Consider the following 18062-nt stretch of genomic DNA (forward strand, 5'->3'; position numbering starts at 1 on the left):
CTGGACTCCTTGTGAAAGCTTCTCACTCATTTGCATTCACACCTGGCTGACCATTTCTCTTCTTGACACACAAACACCCAGTTTCAAACCCAATTGTAGATTGCCTTTCTGATTGATGATTTTTTTCTCATACTTCATCCTATATTTTTGTTAGACACCCATTGCAGTCTTTCTTTTGTCAAATTCTAGCATGCAGAAAGTCTCCTGAGCTCCAGAAAGCACCATCTTGATTACAATACCTACTAGTGACCATAACCTGAAATTATCTGCTACGCCTGCAATGAGAAAAAAAATTTACAAGTTTACTCTTTCAATTATGTATATTGTTATTTTGTAATTCTATTTGTTAAGCTGCAATAAATTTTTGAATGTTTTCCCAGACTTTTGAAACACACTTTGCTTGTCATCTTCTGGTGAAGTGTTGACATATTCTGGATGTCCCAGTATTTTCACTAGTGGTGCACTCTCTCCACTTTGCTGTGGGGGACTGGTCCTATGTGACTGGCAGGCAGAGAGGGTGTGGGAGTGCAGTGACAGAGGGGCTGCACTCGAATCTCTGTGTGAGCATTATGGACGTGCCTTGCAAGCTGAACATTGTAGGGTTCCAGTTTAGTTGGTCATGGAACTTCCTGGCGGATTAAAACTGTGTGCCGGACCGAGACTCGAACTTGGGACCTTTGCCTTTCACCGGCAAGTGCTCTACCATCTCATTCTGGAAACATCCCCTAGGCCAGGCTGTTCCAACTGAGCTCCATGGAGGCGGAGTGCTCCGGAGTGCTCACTGCGGCAGCTTGGAGCCGCCGTGGAGGGGGAAAGTGTACTCACTGCCCCCTGGCTGCATGCAGCCGCAACTGACGCAATAATCCGTGTTCAATGTCAGCTACGACTAGCCGCTGGAGCCCTGTACCTATATTGGACGATACCTTTCTATTCACTGAGAGGGATGGTCGTCTGCAGTGTCTTGTATGTCATAAAGTATTTAATTCTATGAAGAGGTACAATATACAATGACATTATACACGTCTTCATGCAGCGCACTACGATCAGGTAGAAGGCGTTGCACACAGAGAACTGGTATCCAGGCTTAAGAATGACATACCAGGAGATGTAAGTTTAAAAATGGTTTCGTAATACGGAGGATATCAAAACATGCAACGTAATTCGTGTTCTGTAATGCATTTATAATTTTCAGGTAAACGAGAGCGGAGAAAACACTACTGAATCTGCAATTCAAGCAAGCTACAGGGTCGCTCACATCATTGCGACAAGTGGCAAGCCATTTTTGGTGGAACCACTCATAAAATCGTGAATGGTAGCAGTTGCAGAATGTTTGTTTCCAAGGGAGGTGCAGGCAATTGAAGGGGTTTCCTTGTCAAAGCAAACAATGTCTCGTCAAATCCGGGACATGGCAGTGGATTTAGAGACACAGCTCACGATAAAGGCGCAGAGCTTTGTTGCATTTTTGCTAGCGCTTGAAAGCACCGCACAAGCTGAGCTTGCAGTCTTTATTTATTTTCTGAACATCGTATTTCCTGGTGTAGCATGACGCAGCTGGCACATCAAAACACTTGTCCTGCCTCAGCCAGCCGTGCCACGTGCCGGCGTGCTGGCCCACTTGAATGGTCACAGCGAGCGACACGACTCCCTGGAGCAGGGAGCGCTCCGCGGCTCGCAGCGGAGCCAACGAGCTGGAACAGCCTGCCCTAGGTTGTGGCTAAGCCATGTCTCCGCAGTATCCTTTCTTTCAGGAGTGCTAGTTCTGCAAGGTTCGCAGGAGAGCTCTTGTAAAGTTTGGAAGAAAGGAGATGAGGTACTGGCAGAAGTAAAGCTGTGAGGACAGGGCGTGAGTCGTGCTTGGGTAGCTCAGCTGGTAGAGCACTTCCCCGTGAAAGGCAAAGGTCCTGAGTTCGAGTCTTGGTCCGGCACACGGTATTAATCTTCCAGGAAGTTTCATATCATCGCACACTGCTCTGCAGAGTGAAAATCTCATTCTTGGTTGTTCATGATTTATTCGCTAAGTATTTAATATTGTCCTTCTGTACCTCTTAGTTACCTGATCATTGCCTCAGCTTTGGCTATGGAAGGCTTCATCTCCTCCTTGCTCAATTACAGCTGTAAAGAAATGTAATACTCCACTTTCTGTGCACAATACTAAAAATACCAATATATTCCAAAACCGTGCACACGAAAATACGATTTTTCAGGGATCCTATCTCAGGTTATTTTGATTACAGAGATAAGTGGTCGAATGTTTTAGATAGACCTTGGTGCCTAGTGACCATTTATGTACCTGTTGGAAGAACAGACATACTGTAGCCATCCTGCAGTACAGGATCAAAATTTGAACATTACACGTCTCGTGCAGCCCAGGAAAAATGGCCAGATTGGTTGGTTCTTTGCATTAGATGTGGTCTAAGATGGATTTCAGGCAGCTTATGAAAGCACCGTTTATTCACAGTTCCTGAGAAGACCCAAAAAACCATAATTTTTTGTTACAAAAAGTATTAGGTGTGGGGATGGTCACTTCCACAATTAGATTCATGGCAATATTATGAAAAGTATAGTGTTACTCACAACATAGTGGAGATGCTGAGTCACACATAGGCACAACAAAAAGATTGTCAGAAGGTCAGCTTTTGGCAAACAGGGCCTTTGTTGAAAATAGACCACACACACACACACACACACACACACACATTCATGCAAACTCAACTCTCACACACATGGCAACTGTCTCTGGCCTCTGAGACCAGTCTCGTGTGAGTTGTGTTTGCGTGAGTGTGTGTGGGTATGTCTATTTTCCATGAATGCCTTGTTGACTGAAAGCTCACTTTCTGACAGTTTTTTTCTTGTGCCTATCTGCGATTCAGCATCGCTGCTATACCGTAAGTAGCAGCTATCTTTTTTGTAATATTGTTACGTTCCATTCTAGGTTTTCCTTTGTTATATTCGTGACAGATCATTGACATTTTTACTATATGATCTTCAGATGATTTTATTGGGGAACTTTGAAACTTTTTTTCAATATAATTACCAATTACCAAGTTCCAGAGTTTGAGTTACTGTACTTATGCAGAATGGACTTAACGCAGAAATCACAAAAACAGTTTTTGGGTGATTTTTGCCCTGTGGGCCACATATATTTAAATAATTTACCATAGCAAATGGCTCAAATTTTAACTGTGCATTGTTTAAACATTTATCTAGAAACACCATTCTCCTGTTCTCAAAAATCTGTATCCATTTTCAAGATACACTCAAAAAACCATGATTTTTGGATACCAAAAGTAGTAATTGTGGGGATGGCCCCTTAACTAATTTCTATTCATGACAAATCGTCAAAAAAATAAGCCAGGCGTTTTCAGTGACTTGGCTATTGGCGAGCAAAGAATCCAGAAAAATGTTAAGCAAACAATTCTGAATTAATTTTATATTATGCATACTTACTCGTTGTTTATATGTGTCAAAGTATATACAGGAGTTGAAGCTTATAAATAAGTTGTCAAAACTGTAGTGACCTAGTGAATTCATTTTATACAAGCAGCGCACACTGGTCCAACAGGGAAAAGAGTGGAACCAGTAGAACAATGCTCCTGTCAGAACACAAAAAAGGTGAATATGTTCTACATTAAAAAGACACTGACAGAAAAGTAGGGAACCAGCTGTCTCAATCCTCATATTGCCTCCCTCACCAAAAATTTTGGTATGTGAACATATTCACACATTTTTGTGCTGAAAGGGAGTAGCAGAGGGAAGGTTATGGTGGGGGAGAAAGAGAGAGGAGACACTAGTAGTGGAACAAGGAAACTGGCAGTGAAAGAGAGTGAGAGATGGTTGAAGACAATAGCAAATTGGAAACAAAGAGAGGTGAAATATTGGTCAGTGAGAGACAGTGGCAGTAAATGAGAAAGAGTGGTGGGTGGAGATTAAAGCAGTTAGAACCAAAGAGAGAGGAGACAGTGAAAATGAAAAACACAGATCAGTGGAGACAGTACATAGGCTTGAGGTCTGGACCCTCCCAGTTTGGCCAACTTTAACATGTTGATATAGGGGAGGGAGCATTTTTGACCAAAATTTTAAACATGTGTATAGGCAAAAGTAAGTTGTACATCCCCCAGAATTTTTGAGCTGCCAAGGTATGGTGGAGACAGTGGCAGTGGGAAAAACAAAAAAATCAATGTAAGTGAGAGGCGACGGTGGGAGAGACACACATATCTATAGACAGCAAAATTGTGAGGGATATGCTGAGCATGAAGGGTTAACAACAAAAAGAGACTGGGTAAAAAGATTTAGAATGTTTATGTTAAGAGTGTGAATATTTTTGCTTGCCAAAATGTTTGGTGAGGGAGGTGGAATGAGGATTGAGGCAGCTAGTTCTCTGCTTTCCTGTCAGTGTTTGTAAGAGAAACATATTAACATTTTTTTGTGCTCTGGCAAGAATATTTTTGCATTGGTAATACAATATATGTATACAATCCGTATATAGTCCATCATATACATGATTAACTAGATAATGCCAAACATCTGTCAAATCAATGTTTTGTAAATAAAAAACACCTTCTCTTGCTGCACTATACTTTGTTCTCCCGGACGCAGTTCACCTTTTTTTTTTCACTTCAAGGCATCTTCAGTGGGACCTATAATAATAGTTATGGCACACTTTTGTTTTTATATATTACTCGTAGATTATAAAAACAGTCCACTTCTCGCTTTTTATGGAAAGAAGTGATTACTTACACAATTCTTCACATTTGTAATGGCCTCTGCATTTTCTTTCCTCTAGTCACCTGCTGGACATTGCATTATCTCTCAGTTTACAAAACGTAAGCATGTCTTTATATTTTGAACATTTTTATTCTGATTTTGAGTTCACTGTGTATCTCATCCTGTTTGGTTTGTTTACATACACATTGCCAACCTAACAAAATATAAACTGAAATATCTGTTCATTACTCTTATGTTTATATCTGTGTGTGTGTGTGTGTGTGTGTGTGTGTGTGTGTGTGTGTGTTTTTGTGTGTTTGCCAAGCCAGGCATTTCCATGTGGTCTATACCAGAAATTGAAAAGGCTTCAACTGAACGTTCATGAACCATACAATACATAAAATCCAACACCATATGAAAATTAAATGATCTTGTACATAAATATATCAATGTAATGATTAAAAACATTTCACCCAATGCTCAAAAAGCAAGGCATGCTGCTCAGAACATGTGTTTAAAATTTGAAATAAAATCCCTATATGCTACAAAATAAGAGCAAAATTAAGAGTTATAGGTGGCACACAGTGGGAGTGTGAATCGGCCCTGAGGTATACCGAGATGTCCGCACAGTTACCATAACGCTATGTCCTGGATAGGGCAGTGGTTACCACACCTGTCTTGTAAACAGGAGAAGCTGGGTTCAAATCCCGGTCCGATACACATTTTTGCTCATCGCTGCTGATTCTGCTTAATGTCCCATTGCAGCTGACAGCAGTGATCCCATTCCCATTTATATAACACACATATGCAGCTTACAAATACCATTTATAAACTAGCGGCTTGCTCCCGTCTGGTCAACAAGGTTGAAAGTTAAGCAAAAACTGCTATATTAAGAATTCATAGAAGAAAGATTAGTCGACTCAAAACTCCAATCACAACACAATAACTCTACACACAATCCACAAAAACACACAAATTCTACCCAAGATCAATTAACCTTGCAGACACAAATAAACAGTAAATAAAGACAGAGAAAGGATTAAAATACAATGTAAAGTCAGAAATAGATGAAGATTACATAGAAAATCTAATTATAGGAGCATAAAGTATATTGACAAGGGGAGGTGGGGGTAATTTTCAAGAATGATTGAGTATCGAAGTTGCGGGGTCCAAACGATTCGTATCGAATGTGCTATCCTTAATCAACCATGCGATTCAGGTGGCAGGTGTTATGATCAATTATTTGTGATTGTCATTTTTGTCTGTTTTCTGTCGTTCCCACAGTTGCTATAAATTACATACCTCTGAGAATTATTTGTGATTTTCTAGGAAAGCCCAGATGATTTATGTCAATACAGAGTGATATGTCTGGTGTTTTTTATGTTTCTTCAGCAGATTCTCTCACATGGAAAAATCTAATTCCCTGCTTATCCAGCATAGAAAATTGTTTGACTTTTGTCACAAATATGGAGTACTACCAGATGAGGAAATGAGGGACTGGGTAGACTGTGGTGGTGTGAAGTGTGTAAAACTTTGTTAGAAGAGTTTCAGTGCTGACATACCTTTACAATTTCATTGCAGAAAACGAAGGAGTGGCAGGAAGAACACATGGTCCGACTCTTCCACATTGTCCATCCAGACCAGCGTAATTCTTCTATCTTGCTGGATGCGATGCTACACCTTGCAGGCGACAGCATCAGAAACTGACTTATCTGCTAATACCATGTGCGCTATTTCGGATTTTGCAAGGAAGTGTGTTATGTGGTAGTGACAAACAGTGTACCAGTTGGTGAACTGAGTAGAGTTGTTGAAGTGGACAAATCTCACATAGCAAGAAGAAAGAACCAGAAAGGACAACCTTCAAAGAGTGAAATCTATCATATTTGGGTATTTGGTGAACAGAACAAGAGCCCTGGAAGTGTTGCTGTCAGAGTATTGCCCAGAGACAAGGTCACTTAAGTGCGTCTGATTATGTACTTAATACTGCCTGGTAGTAAAGTCATTACAGACGGGTTTCAGTCCTACAAGACACTCAAAGCAGAAGGATTCGACCACGAGTTCGTCAGCAACTCTGTAGAGTTCATGTCTTTGGATGACCCTAGTGTGCACACACAAAACATCAAGCGGCTTTGGAAATCTGTGAAGTTTTCCATTAAAAGAGAAGGACGTCCAGGATAGAGAGACGAACTTTACTTGTTTCAGTACCACTGTTTCCACAACTTGTGTTTGCAGGAAGAAGTTAACACATGTGAAGCTCTACCCATATTCTTGCATTATATTGGCAGAGTTTACCCAGACTATGGCAAAAAGGGAGTTGTTCCTATAGCTTACACATCACATGGACTTTCACATTATGACAACTCCAACGACAAGTAAGGTAAGTCATCTCCTTTGTAATTACAAGTATTTTTGTAACCCCCTTCTTTTGTCATTGCTATAGTGACCAGCGTATACATACTCATAACGCCCGCTACCTGAGTCGCAGGATCGATTTAGGATTGCTTGTTCAATATGTCATCGTTTGGACCCCGTAACTTCGATAGGCAATACTGCTTGGAAATTACCGAGATGGGAGAGAAACCAAACGGTGTCAACATTGGATTAACTGGAGAAATAGTAAAAAAAGAAATCCATAAAATAATAACCAATATGAAAACAAAGCCACACAAACACAGAATCTATGACACTCAAAAAACTTAGAAAAATCTTCAAAATCAAAGTGTCATCATTTGACAAGCAGACAAGGGGAACACAGGTGTACTTATAGACAAAGTACAAGACATTGAAAAAACACAATAATTCATCTCACAAAATGGCATTTTAAAATTAAAATCAGACCCAACAAACAGATTCCAGATAACTGAAAGTCCAAGATCCACAAACTGAATCTTCCAGAAAGGCCAATACTGGATTTTAGAAAATCCCCCTCTTACAAGCTTGCAGGATACACATTAAAATTACTGTCTGAAAATTTAAAAGTACAAGAAGACAGAACCATTAAAAACACTACACTACAACAAATAAAAGATATAAAAATGCCAGACACAGCACCACTCCCCTAATTTGATACAGAAAATGTGTATTCCAACATAACAGTACCAGAAACAATAGAAATCATAGATAAGAACCTGAAAACACATAGTCAACTCCCTGATGAACAGATGGTGAGGAAATACATAAATAAAGCTCCTAACAGAACAAAATTGATACTTCCAGTTCAATAATGAATTTTATTTACATGAAGATAGATTACCAATGGGGTCCCAAGTGTCAGGTGCCTTAGCAAATGTTTTTTATAAGCTACATTGAACAGATCATTTTCCCAAAAATAGTAGCAAAAGAATATAACATACTACACACATCAAAAAAAAGTTTTGCATCTCCCCGGTACGCAGAATTCCTGAAGATAGACATTCACTGTAGATATTATATCACAGACACAGTCCCTTTGACTGTTCAGAGATGTCACTAAACCCACCCAAATATTTAAACAACCATGCAGGAGCAGCGCCTATTAGACGGAGGGGTCTGACAGCCAATCAGTTCCCGTCTTTCCACCTGGAAAAAGGTACACAGTTCTTGTTGCCTGTACTTCAACCATGCCTAGATGGTCAATACCGCACTTCGCTCACGTCCGCATTGTTACTTTGCGCTAGGAAGGGCTCTCAACGAGGGAAGTGTACAGGTGTCTCGGAGTGTACCAAAGCGATGTTGTTCGGACATGGAGGGGGTACAGCGAGACAGGAACTGTTGATGGCGTGCCTCGCTCAGGCCGCCCAAGGACTACTACTGCAGTGGATGACCGCTACCTATGGATTATGCTTCGGAGGAACCCTGACAGCAATGCCACCATGGTGAATAATGATTTTCGTGCAGCCACAGGACGTTGTGTTACAATTCAAACTGTGCGCAATAGGCTGCATGATGCGCAACTTCACTCCCGACATCCATTGTGAGGTCCATCTTTGCAACCACGACACCATGCAGCTAGATACAGATGGGCCCAACTTGCTGAATGGACCACTCAGGATTGGCATCACGTTCTCTTCAGCGATGAGCGTCACATATGCCTTCAACCAGACAATCGCCAGAGAGGTGTTTGGGGGCAACCCGGTCAGGCTGTACATCTCAGACACACTGTCCAGTGAGTGCAGCTAGGTGAAGTTTCCCTGCTGTTTTGGGGTGGCATTATGTGGAGCAATGTACGCTGCTGGTGGTCATGGAAAGTGCCGTAACAGCTGTGCGATACATGAATGCCATCCTCCAACCGGTAGTGCAACCATATCGGCAGCATATTGGCAGGGTATTTGTCTTCATGGACGACAATTCTCACCCCCATAGTCCTCATCTTGTGAACAACTTCCTTCAGGATAATGACATCGCTCGACTACAGTGGCCAGCATGTTGTCCAGACATTAACCCTATCTATCAAACATGCCTGGGATATATTGGAAAGGGTTGTCTATGGACGACGTGATACTCCAGCCACTCTGAGGAATGTACACCGGAGTGGGACAATCTGGACCAACAGTGCCTTGATGAACTTGTGAACCATATGACACGAAGAATACAGGCATGCATCAGTGCAAGAGAATGTGCTACTGGGTATTACAGGTACCGTTGCGTACAGCAATCTGGACCACCACATCCGAAGGTCGCACTGTATGGTGGTACAACATGCAATGTGTGGGTTTCATGAGCAATAAAAAGGGCTGAAATGAAGTTCATGATGATCTCTATTCCAATTTTCTGTACAGGTTCTGGACTCTCAGAACCGAGGAGATGTAAAACTTTTTTGATGTGTATATATTGTTTCAAATTGAAAAATTGCATACTGACATCAACAAGATACATAAAAATAATAAGATTTACAATGGAAAGAGAACAGAAAAACCAAATTAGCTTTCTGGATATAACAATCAAAATGAAAAACAGTAAACATATGATTGAAATTTACTGTAAATTCACAGCAACTGACATTACGATCCCCTAATCCTTGAATCCCCCGCATGAACCATGGATCTTGCTGTTGGTGGGGAGGCTTGCGTGTCTCTGTGATACAGATAGTCGTACCGTAGGTGCAACCACAACGGAGGGGTATCTGTTGAGAGGCCAGACAAACGTGTGGTTCCTGAAGAGAGGCAGCAGCCTTTTCAGTAGTTGCAAGGGCAACAGTCTGGATGATTGACTGATCTTGCCTTGTAAACATAATCAAAACAGCCTTGCTGTGCTGGTACTGCGAACGGCTGAAAGCAAGGGGAAACTACGGCCGTAATTTTTCCCGAGGGCATGCAGCTTTACTGTATGATTAAATGAAGATGGTGTCCTCTTGGGTGAAATATTCCGGAGGTAAAATAGTCCCCTGTATGATTAAATGAAGATGGTGTCCTCTTGGGTGAAATATTCTGGAGGTAAAATAGTCCCCCATTCGGATCTCCGGGTGGGGACTACTCAAGAGGATGTCGTTATCAGGAGAAAGAAAACTGGTGTTCTACGGATCGGAGCGTGGAATGTCAGATCCCTTAATCGGGCAGGTAGGTTAGAAAATTTAAAAAGGGAAATGGATAGGTTAAAGTTAGATATAGTAGGAATTAGTTAAGTTTCAGTGGCAGGAGGAACAAGACTTTTGGTCAGATGACTACAGGGTTATAAACACAAAATCAAATAGGGGTAATGCAGGAGTAGGTTTAATAATGAATAGGAAAATAGGAATGCGGGTAAGCTACTACAAACAGCATAGTGAACGCATTATTGTGGCCAAGATAGATACGAAGCCCACACCTACTACAGTAGTACAAGTTTATGTGTCAACTAGCTCTGCAGATGACGAAGAAATTGAAGAAATGTATGATGAAATAAAAGAAATTATTCAGATAGTGAAGGGAGATGAAAATTTAATAGTCATAGGTGACTGGAATTCGAGTGTAGGAAAAGGGAGAGAAGGAAATGTAGTAGGTGGATATGGATTGGGGCTAAGAAATGAAAGAGGAAGCCGCTTGGTAGAATTTAGCACAGAGCACAACTTAATCATAGCAAACACTTGGTTCAAGAATCATAAAAGAAGGTTGTATACATGGAAGAACCCTGGAGATACTAAAAGTTATCAGATAGATTATATAATGGTAAGACAGAGATTTAGGAACCAGGTTTTAAATTGTAAGACATTTCCAGGGGCAGATGTGGACTCTGATCACAATCTATTGGTTATGACCTGTAGATTAAAACTGAAGAAACTGCAAAATGGTGGGAATTTAAGGAGATGGGACCTGGATAAACTGAAAGAACCAGAGGTTGTACAGAATTTCAGGGAGAGCATAAGGGAACAATTGACAGGAATGGGGGAAAGAAATACAGTAGAAGAAGAATGGGTAGCTTTGAGGGATGAAGTAGTGAAGGCAGCAGAAGATCAAGCAGGTAAAAAGACGAGGTCTAGTAGAAATCCTTGGGTAACAGAAGAAATATTGAATTTAATTGATGAAAGGAGAAAATATAAAAATGCAATAAATGAAGCAGGCAAAAAGGAATACAAACGTCTAAAAATTGAGATCGACAGGAAGTGCAAAATGGCTAAGCCGGGATGGCTAGAGGACAAATGTAAGGATATAGAGGCTTATCTCACTAGGGGTAAGATAGATTCTGCCTACAGGAAAATTAAAGAGATCTTTGGACATAAGAGAACCACGTGTATGAACATCAAGAGCTCAGATGGAAACCTAGTTCTAAGCAAAGAAGGGAAAGCAGAAAGGTGGAAGGAGTATATAGAGGGTCTATACAAGGGTGACGTACTTGAGGTCAATATTATGGAAATGGAAGAGAATGTAGATGAAGATGAAATGGGAGATACAATACTGCATGAAGAGTTTGGCAGAGCACTGAAAGACCTGAGTCAAAACAAGGCCTCCGGAGTAGACAACATTCCATTGGAACTACTGACTGCCTTGGGAGAGCCAGTCCTGACAAAACTCTACCATCTGGTGAGCAAGATGTGTGAGACAGGCGAAATACCCTCAGACTTCAAGAAGAATATAATAATTCCAATCCCAAAGAAAGCAGGTGTTGACAGATGTGAAAATTACCAAACTATCAGTTTAATAAGTCACAGCTGCAAAATACTGACGCGAATTCTTTACAGACGAATGGAAAAACTGGTAGAAGCGGACCTCGGGGAAGATCAGTGTGGATTCCGCAGAAATGTTGGAACACGTGAGGCAATACTAACCTTACGACTTATCTTAGAAGAAAGATTAAGAAAAGGCAAACCTATGTTTCTAGCATTTGTAGACTTGGAGAAAGCTTTTGACAATGTTGACTGGAATACTCTCTTTCAAATTTTGAAGGTGGCAGGGGTAAAATACAGGGAGCGAAAGGCTATTTACAATTTGTACAGAAACCAGAAGGCAATTATAAGAGTCAAGGGACATGAAAGGGAAGCAGTGGTTGGGAAGAGAGTGAGACAGGGCTGTAGCCTCTCCCCGATGTTATTCAATCTGTATATTGAGCAAGCAGTAAAGGAAACAAAAGAAAAATTCGGAGTAGGTATTAAAATTCATGGAGAAGAAGTAAAAACTTTGAGGTTCGCCGATGACATTGTAATTCTGTCAGAGACGGCAAAGGACTTGGAAGTTGAATGGAATGGACAGTGTCTTGAAAGGAGGATATAAGATGGACATCAACAAAAGCAAAATGAGGATAACGGAATGTAGTCAAATTAAATCGGGTGATGCTGAGGGAATTAGATTAGGAAATGAGACACTTAAAGTAGTAAAAGAGTTTTGCTATTTAGGAAGTAAAATAACTGATGATGGTCGAAGTAGAGAGGATATAAAATGTAGACTGGCAATGGCAAGGAAAGCGTTTCTGAAGAAGAGAAATTTGTTAACATCGAGTATAGATTTATGTGTCAGGAAGTCTTTTCTGAAAGTATTTGTATGGAGTGTAGCCATGTATGGAAGTGAAACATGACTATAAATAGTTTGGACAAGAAGAGAATAGAAGCTTTTCGAAATGTGGTGCTACAGAAGAATTCTGAAGATTAGATGGGCACATCGCATAACTAATGAGGAAGTATTGAATAGGATTGGGGAGAAGAGAAGTTTGTGGCACAACTTGACCAGAAGAAGGGACCAGTTGGTAGGACATGTTCTGAGGCATCAAAGGATCACCAATTTAGTATTAGAGGGCAATGTGGAGGGTAAAAATTGTAGAGGGAGACCAAGAGATGAATACACCAAGCAGATTCAGAGGGATGTAGGTTGCAGTAGGTACTGGGAGATGAAGAAGCTTGCACAGGATAGAGTAGCATGGAGAGCTGCATCAAACCAGTCTCAGCACTGAATACCACAACAACAACAACAACAACAACAACCCTTGAATCACCCACAACTAACAAAAGGAAGCAGCACTTCGACACATACTCCGTAGACTCAATACAGTCTCACCCAATGAAGAAAACTTCCATAAAGAACTGGACATAATAATCCAAAAAGCCCAATAAGTTGGGTACAATAGTAACGGTCACAAAACTAAACAACAAAATTAAAATTAAAATAAAAGCAGAAAATGCAAAACCATTGACACCATCACAACAGAACCAAACGCAAACACTCAGTACTATAACAACTACACAGAATAATCAGGAAAATATAGAAGATGGCACACAATGACATGCAAACAAAAACTCACATAAAATCACCGACTTTTTCAAAACACAGGGAATAAACATGGCATACACAACAGATAATTCTATCCAAAAATACACTACAAAACTGACAAAAAACATATATAAAAGAAAGCAGGTATATATCGATTACAGTGTAACACCTGTGACAGCAGATATGTAGGACAAACAGGCAGAACATTTTATGTCACTGCATACAGGAAATCAAAGCAGAAAAGAAAACCCTGTTGAATGATCAAGTACACATACAAAACAACTCATTGTTTACACTAATAGATAAAATAATAGAGTAACACTGCAACAGAGGACTTTTATCATAATAACAACAATAGTACCATCCAATGCCTTTTTCCACTCATTTGTCCATCAGTCCCACAAAACATTTAAACCAAAACTCAAATCAACTAAACACAAAAACTTACAACCATTCTCTGACAGCTACTACATTTGTATCCATAATTCTGCAGCCTCTTTATTTTTTATTTATTTATTTATTTTCTTTTAAAAAGAAGAAAAATCCTCACATTATCTCTCTATCTCTCTCTCTCTCTCTCTCTCTCTCTCTCTCTCTCTCTCTCTCTCTCTCTCTCTCTCTCTCTGTCCAAATTTTTAAAGAGCACTTTCTAAGTGTTGTTGAGAAAGCAGGACACAATGGCCCCTTGGAAGAAGAATTAAAAATACTGAAAGGTCATTTCCCAAACTCCATAGAGCAGACAGTCTATAGCCCTTATGACAGTACGGGAAGTATGAATCACCATTATTTCTTTAAAAGCAAAAAATTTAACTGGTGTTGAAAACAAATCTAGCAAATTGTTAAAAGCCTACTGCAATGAGTTCAGTGAAGTCCTAGCCCATATATTCAATGCCTCTCTCAAACAAGGTATCTTCCCTGAAAGGATGAAATATGCTATTGTAAAGCCCCTCTACAAATGAGGCAATGCCTCAGATGTTACAAACTATCAGCCTGTCTCTCTTTTGACTACATTTTCTAAAGTTCTCAAAAAGCTGATATATGCCAGAATAGTCAGCCACCTAGAAAAACATGCAATAATTAGTAAAAACCAATTTGGATTCAGAGGAGGTATCTCCACAACCAAAGCAATATTTTTGTTTATGAATAATGCTTTGGAATGCCTCAACAAAGACATTGCCTGTGGGCATATCTTGTGATCTGAGGTTTTCATCATCCGATATTTCATACGCTTGATTTATTAAGGTACTGAGAACATTGGCTGTTTGTGCTGGGAGATGGCAGCTTGACGCCTGGAGATACAGATCTGTGTGAGTCGGTTTCCTGTACACAATGTCCTAATGACCCATCATTTTCACGGCATACTAGCACGTCTAGAAATGGTAAAGTGCCATCTTTTTCAATCTCCATCATGAATTTGATGTTCTCATGTAATGAGTTTAAATGAAGGAACTGGAGAAATAAGGAGGCCCTTCGCAACTGTCATAACAAGAAGCAACACACAGAGGATGCTGATGATGACAATAAATCAACTGTGTTCCTTCCATACGCCGGGAATGTGTCGTCGAAAATAGGCAGATTACTGAAGAAAAATAAAATCGAGGTTATCTTCCATCCACCAGCAAAGAACTGGGTCCTGGTTGGATCTGTTAAAGACGATTTACAACTGAAGAAAGCAGGCATCTACAAAATTCCCTGTGAATGTGGCTCTGCACATATTGGCCAGATGACAAGAACTGTCCATGAACGATGTACAGAACATGAAAGATACACCTGTCTTCAGCAACCGTCAAAATAGGCAGTAGCAGAGCGCTGTATTTCTTTGGGACATTCAATGGAATACAATGGAAAAAAAATTTTAGCTCCTGTTTCCAGATTTTGGGATTCTGTAATCAAAGAATCAGTGGAAATACGTCTTGCCGATAATCTTATAAATCATGACAATGGCTTTCAGCTGGATAAAAATTGGAATCCTGTTATTAAAATTATACAATCCCAGCGGAATCAACGGCGTCACTCGTTACTCGATGACAAGATGGTCTTTTACTTTCACCACCAAGGGCAGCATGTACAACTCAGCTATGCTGCGCAGGTCAACACCTGACGCATGTGTTGTAGGATGCCAGTACAGTTCACAAGCGTGAGATTTGTCACAAATACTGCGACTGCACTCGGGCTCTTCAGTAGTTGTGTACTCAGTTGATAATGGCCAGACATCTCTGGGCCGAAATATCGTGGCAGAATGTCGACAGGATCTGGCTGCATACCCGGAAATTATTAGAAGAAGTACGCCGGAAAATTTCAGAAGTCGCAAGTTTACAATGTTTGCAGATGACACAAGCATTGTGATACAGTTACATACCCTCTGATCTCGAATTAAATGCGAACAATTTACTTGACGATGTTCTGAACTGGTTCACAGTAAAATCTTTATCAATAAACCTCAGCAAAACTAACTATCCATTGCCATTCTGGTCACAAAAGTTCACAGGAAATAAACATTGTACATGAGAGCCGGCAGATAGGGAGAGCACGTTGTTTGAAATCTGGGGCATATACAAGGGGGAGTTGGAAAATAATTTTCTCCTGTCGACTGTAGGCAGAGTCGTGTGATATGGGTGAAAGAAGACACGGCAGGTGAATGCGCAAGTGCAAGACACTGATACACCATTAGGTAGAGGTTGACCGTGATCAAGCAGACGGCGCTGTCGCAGTGCTTGCGCAAAGCAGAGGCCAGCCACTCTGTCTTTTCCCGGAGTTATGGAGAGAAGGTGCGTTTTGGAGACGGTGCATTTTGGAGACGGTGCGTTTTGGAGTCTGTGCGTTTTGGAGTCGTGGTCACAGGCGGAAGTGAGAGCTGTTGTCCGCTATGAATGGGCACTTGGAGTATCAGGCACAGAAATTCATATTTGCCTTGCTGAGGTGAGGGGTATGGGCCAGGTGTGATGTCGAGGCAAATGGTGCGGAAATGGTGCCAGAAATACAGTGATGGACGTCAGCAGGTGTAGGACATACCGAGACCTGGACAGATGCACACGGCCACTACAGATGAAAATGTCAGGAAGATGGATGACATGATAAAAGCAAACCCGCGTTCAACGCTTCTTCCATATGCAACACCCTGATTTTTTCCTGGAAGGCTTTTTGAAGCTTGTAAAGCGGAACTACAAATGTCTCGATGTACTTGGAAATTATGTAGAAAAATAAAGATATGTCTTGTCTTTAATGTCTCATTCTCTCTTTTTTTTCCTTTCACACACAACTCTCACCACAGTCATCAGGGGAAACTTATTTTTCAACTCCCCATGTATATAGATAGCTGGCTTAACTGGGAACAGCACATCCACCAAACCCTAAAATGGCTCAGCTCATAAACATTTGCCATTTGGATAATCACCAAAGATGGATGCATCAATACCTCAAAATCTGCTTACATTGGCTACTTTCATTCACTTATGTGTTATTGAATAATCTTCTGGAGCAATTCACCACTGTTGAAAAAGATTTTTACAAGTCAGAAAAAGGTTGTCCATATTTTGTGTGGAGTGCCTCCAAGAAACTCGTGTCGCAATCTTTTTAAGCAAATTTGTATCCTAACCACTACTTCACAATATATCTTTTCAACCACGATATTCATGTTCCACAATCCGTCTGAATATGAATCAAATGAAATGTACCAGCACCATAACACAAGGAGAAAATGTGATCTACAATGTGACCTGAAAAATCTGTCCCTGGTACAAAAAGGTGTGAAATACACAAGCATAAAAATCTTCAATGCACTTCCAAGTAATATAAAGTGTCTATGAGATAAAAAAAAAAGTACCGTTTAAATAATCTAAGGGAGTTCTTGCTTGAAAAAAGTTTTCACTAGAAGAATTCTATAGCAGAGATAGCTAATTTTATTTCCCAAATACTATTGTATATCCCTGCCTAAATATATCTTGCTGTGTTAATCAGATTAATTAGTGATCAGTAAAAAATTATTTGGACAAAATCAGAGTGTTGTATCTGGAACTCTGCTTGTGAGTGTAATTTTATCCTACCGATTGTGTTTCCAACTCATATTTTTAATCTTTGTTTATGGTCCTTAGGGAAACTAATGAACCATGGACCTTGCCATTGGTGGGGAGGCTTGCGTGGCTCAGTGATACAGATGGCCGTACCATAGGTGCAACCACAACGGAGGGGTATCTGTTGAGAGGCCAGACAAACATGTGGTTCCTGAAGAGGGGCAGCAGCCTTTTCAGTAGTCGCAGGGGCAACAGTCTGGATGATTGACTGATCTGGCCTTGCAACATTAACCAAAACGGCCTTGCTGTGCTAGTACTGCGAACGGCTGAAACCAAGGGGAAACTACAGCCGTAATTTTTCCCGAGGGCATGCAGCTTTACTGTATGATTAAATGATGATGGCGTCCTCTTGGGTAAAATATTCCGGAGGTAAAATAGTCCCCCATTCGGATCTCCGGGTGGGGACTACTCAGGAGGATGTCGTTATCAGGAGAAAGAAAACTGGCGTTCTACGGATTGGAGCGTGGTATGTCAGATCCCTTAATCGGGCAGGTAGGTTAGAAAAATTAAAAAGGGAAATGGATAGGTTAAAGTTACATATAGTGGGAATTAGTGAAGTTCAGTGGGAGGAGGAACAAGACATCTGGTCAGGTGAATACAGGGTTATAAGTACAAATTCAAATAGGGGTAATGCAGG

General features: G+C 40.6%; 1 protein-coding gene across 1 annotated transcript in view; it reads left to right on the plus strand.

Moving 5' to 3' along the window:
- The window catches only part of LOC126295296 (trypsin-1-like), a 198155-nt gene that overhangs the window by 21281 nt on the left and 158812 nt on the right, over positions 1-18062 (plus strand). The gene's annotated exons all lie outside the window — the stretch shown is intronic.

The sequence above is a fragment of the Schistocerca gregaria genome, chromosome 11, assembly GCF_023897955.1.
Source record: "Schistocerca gregaria isolate iqSchGreg1 chromosome 11, iqSchGreg1.2, whole genome shotgun sequence".
NCBI classification, from domain to species: Eukaryota; Metazoa; Arthropoda; class Insecta; order Orthoptera; family Acrididae; genus Schistocerca; species Schistocerca gregaria.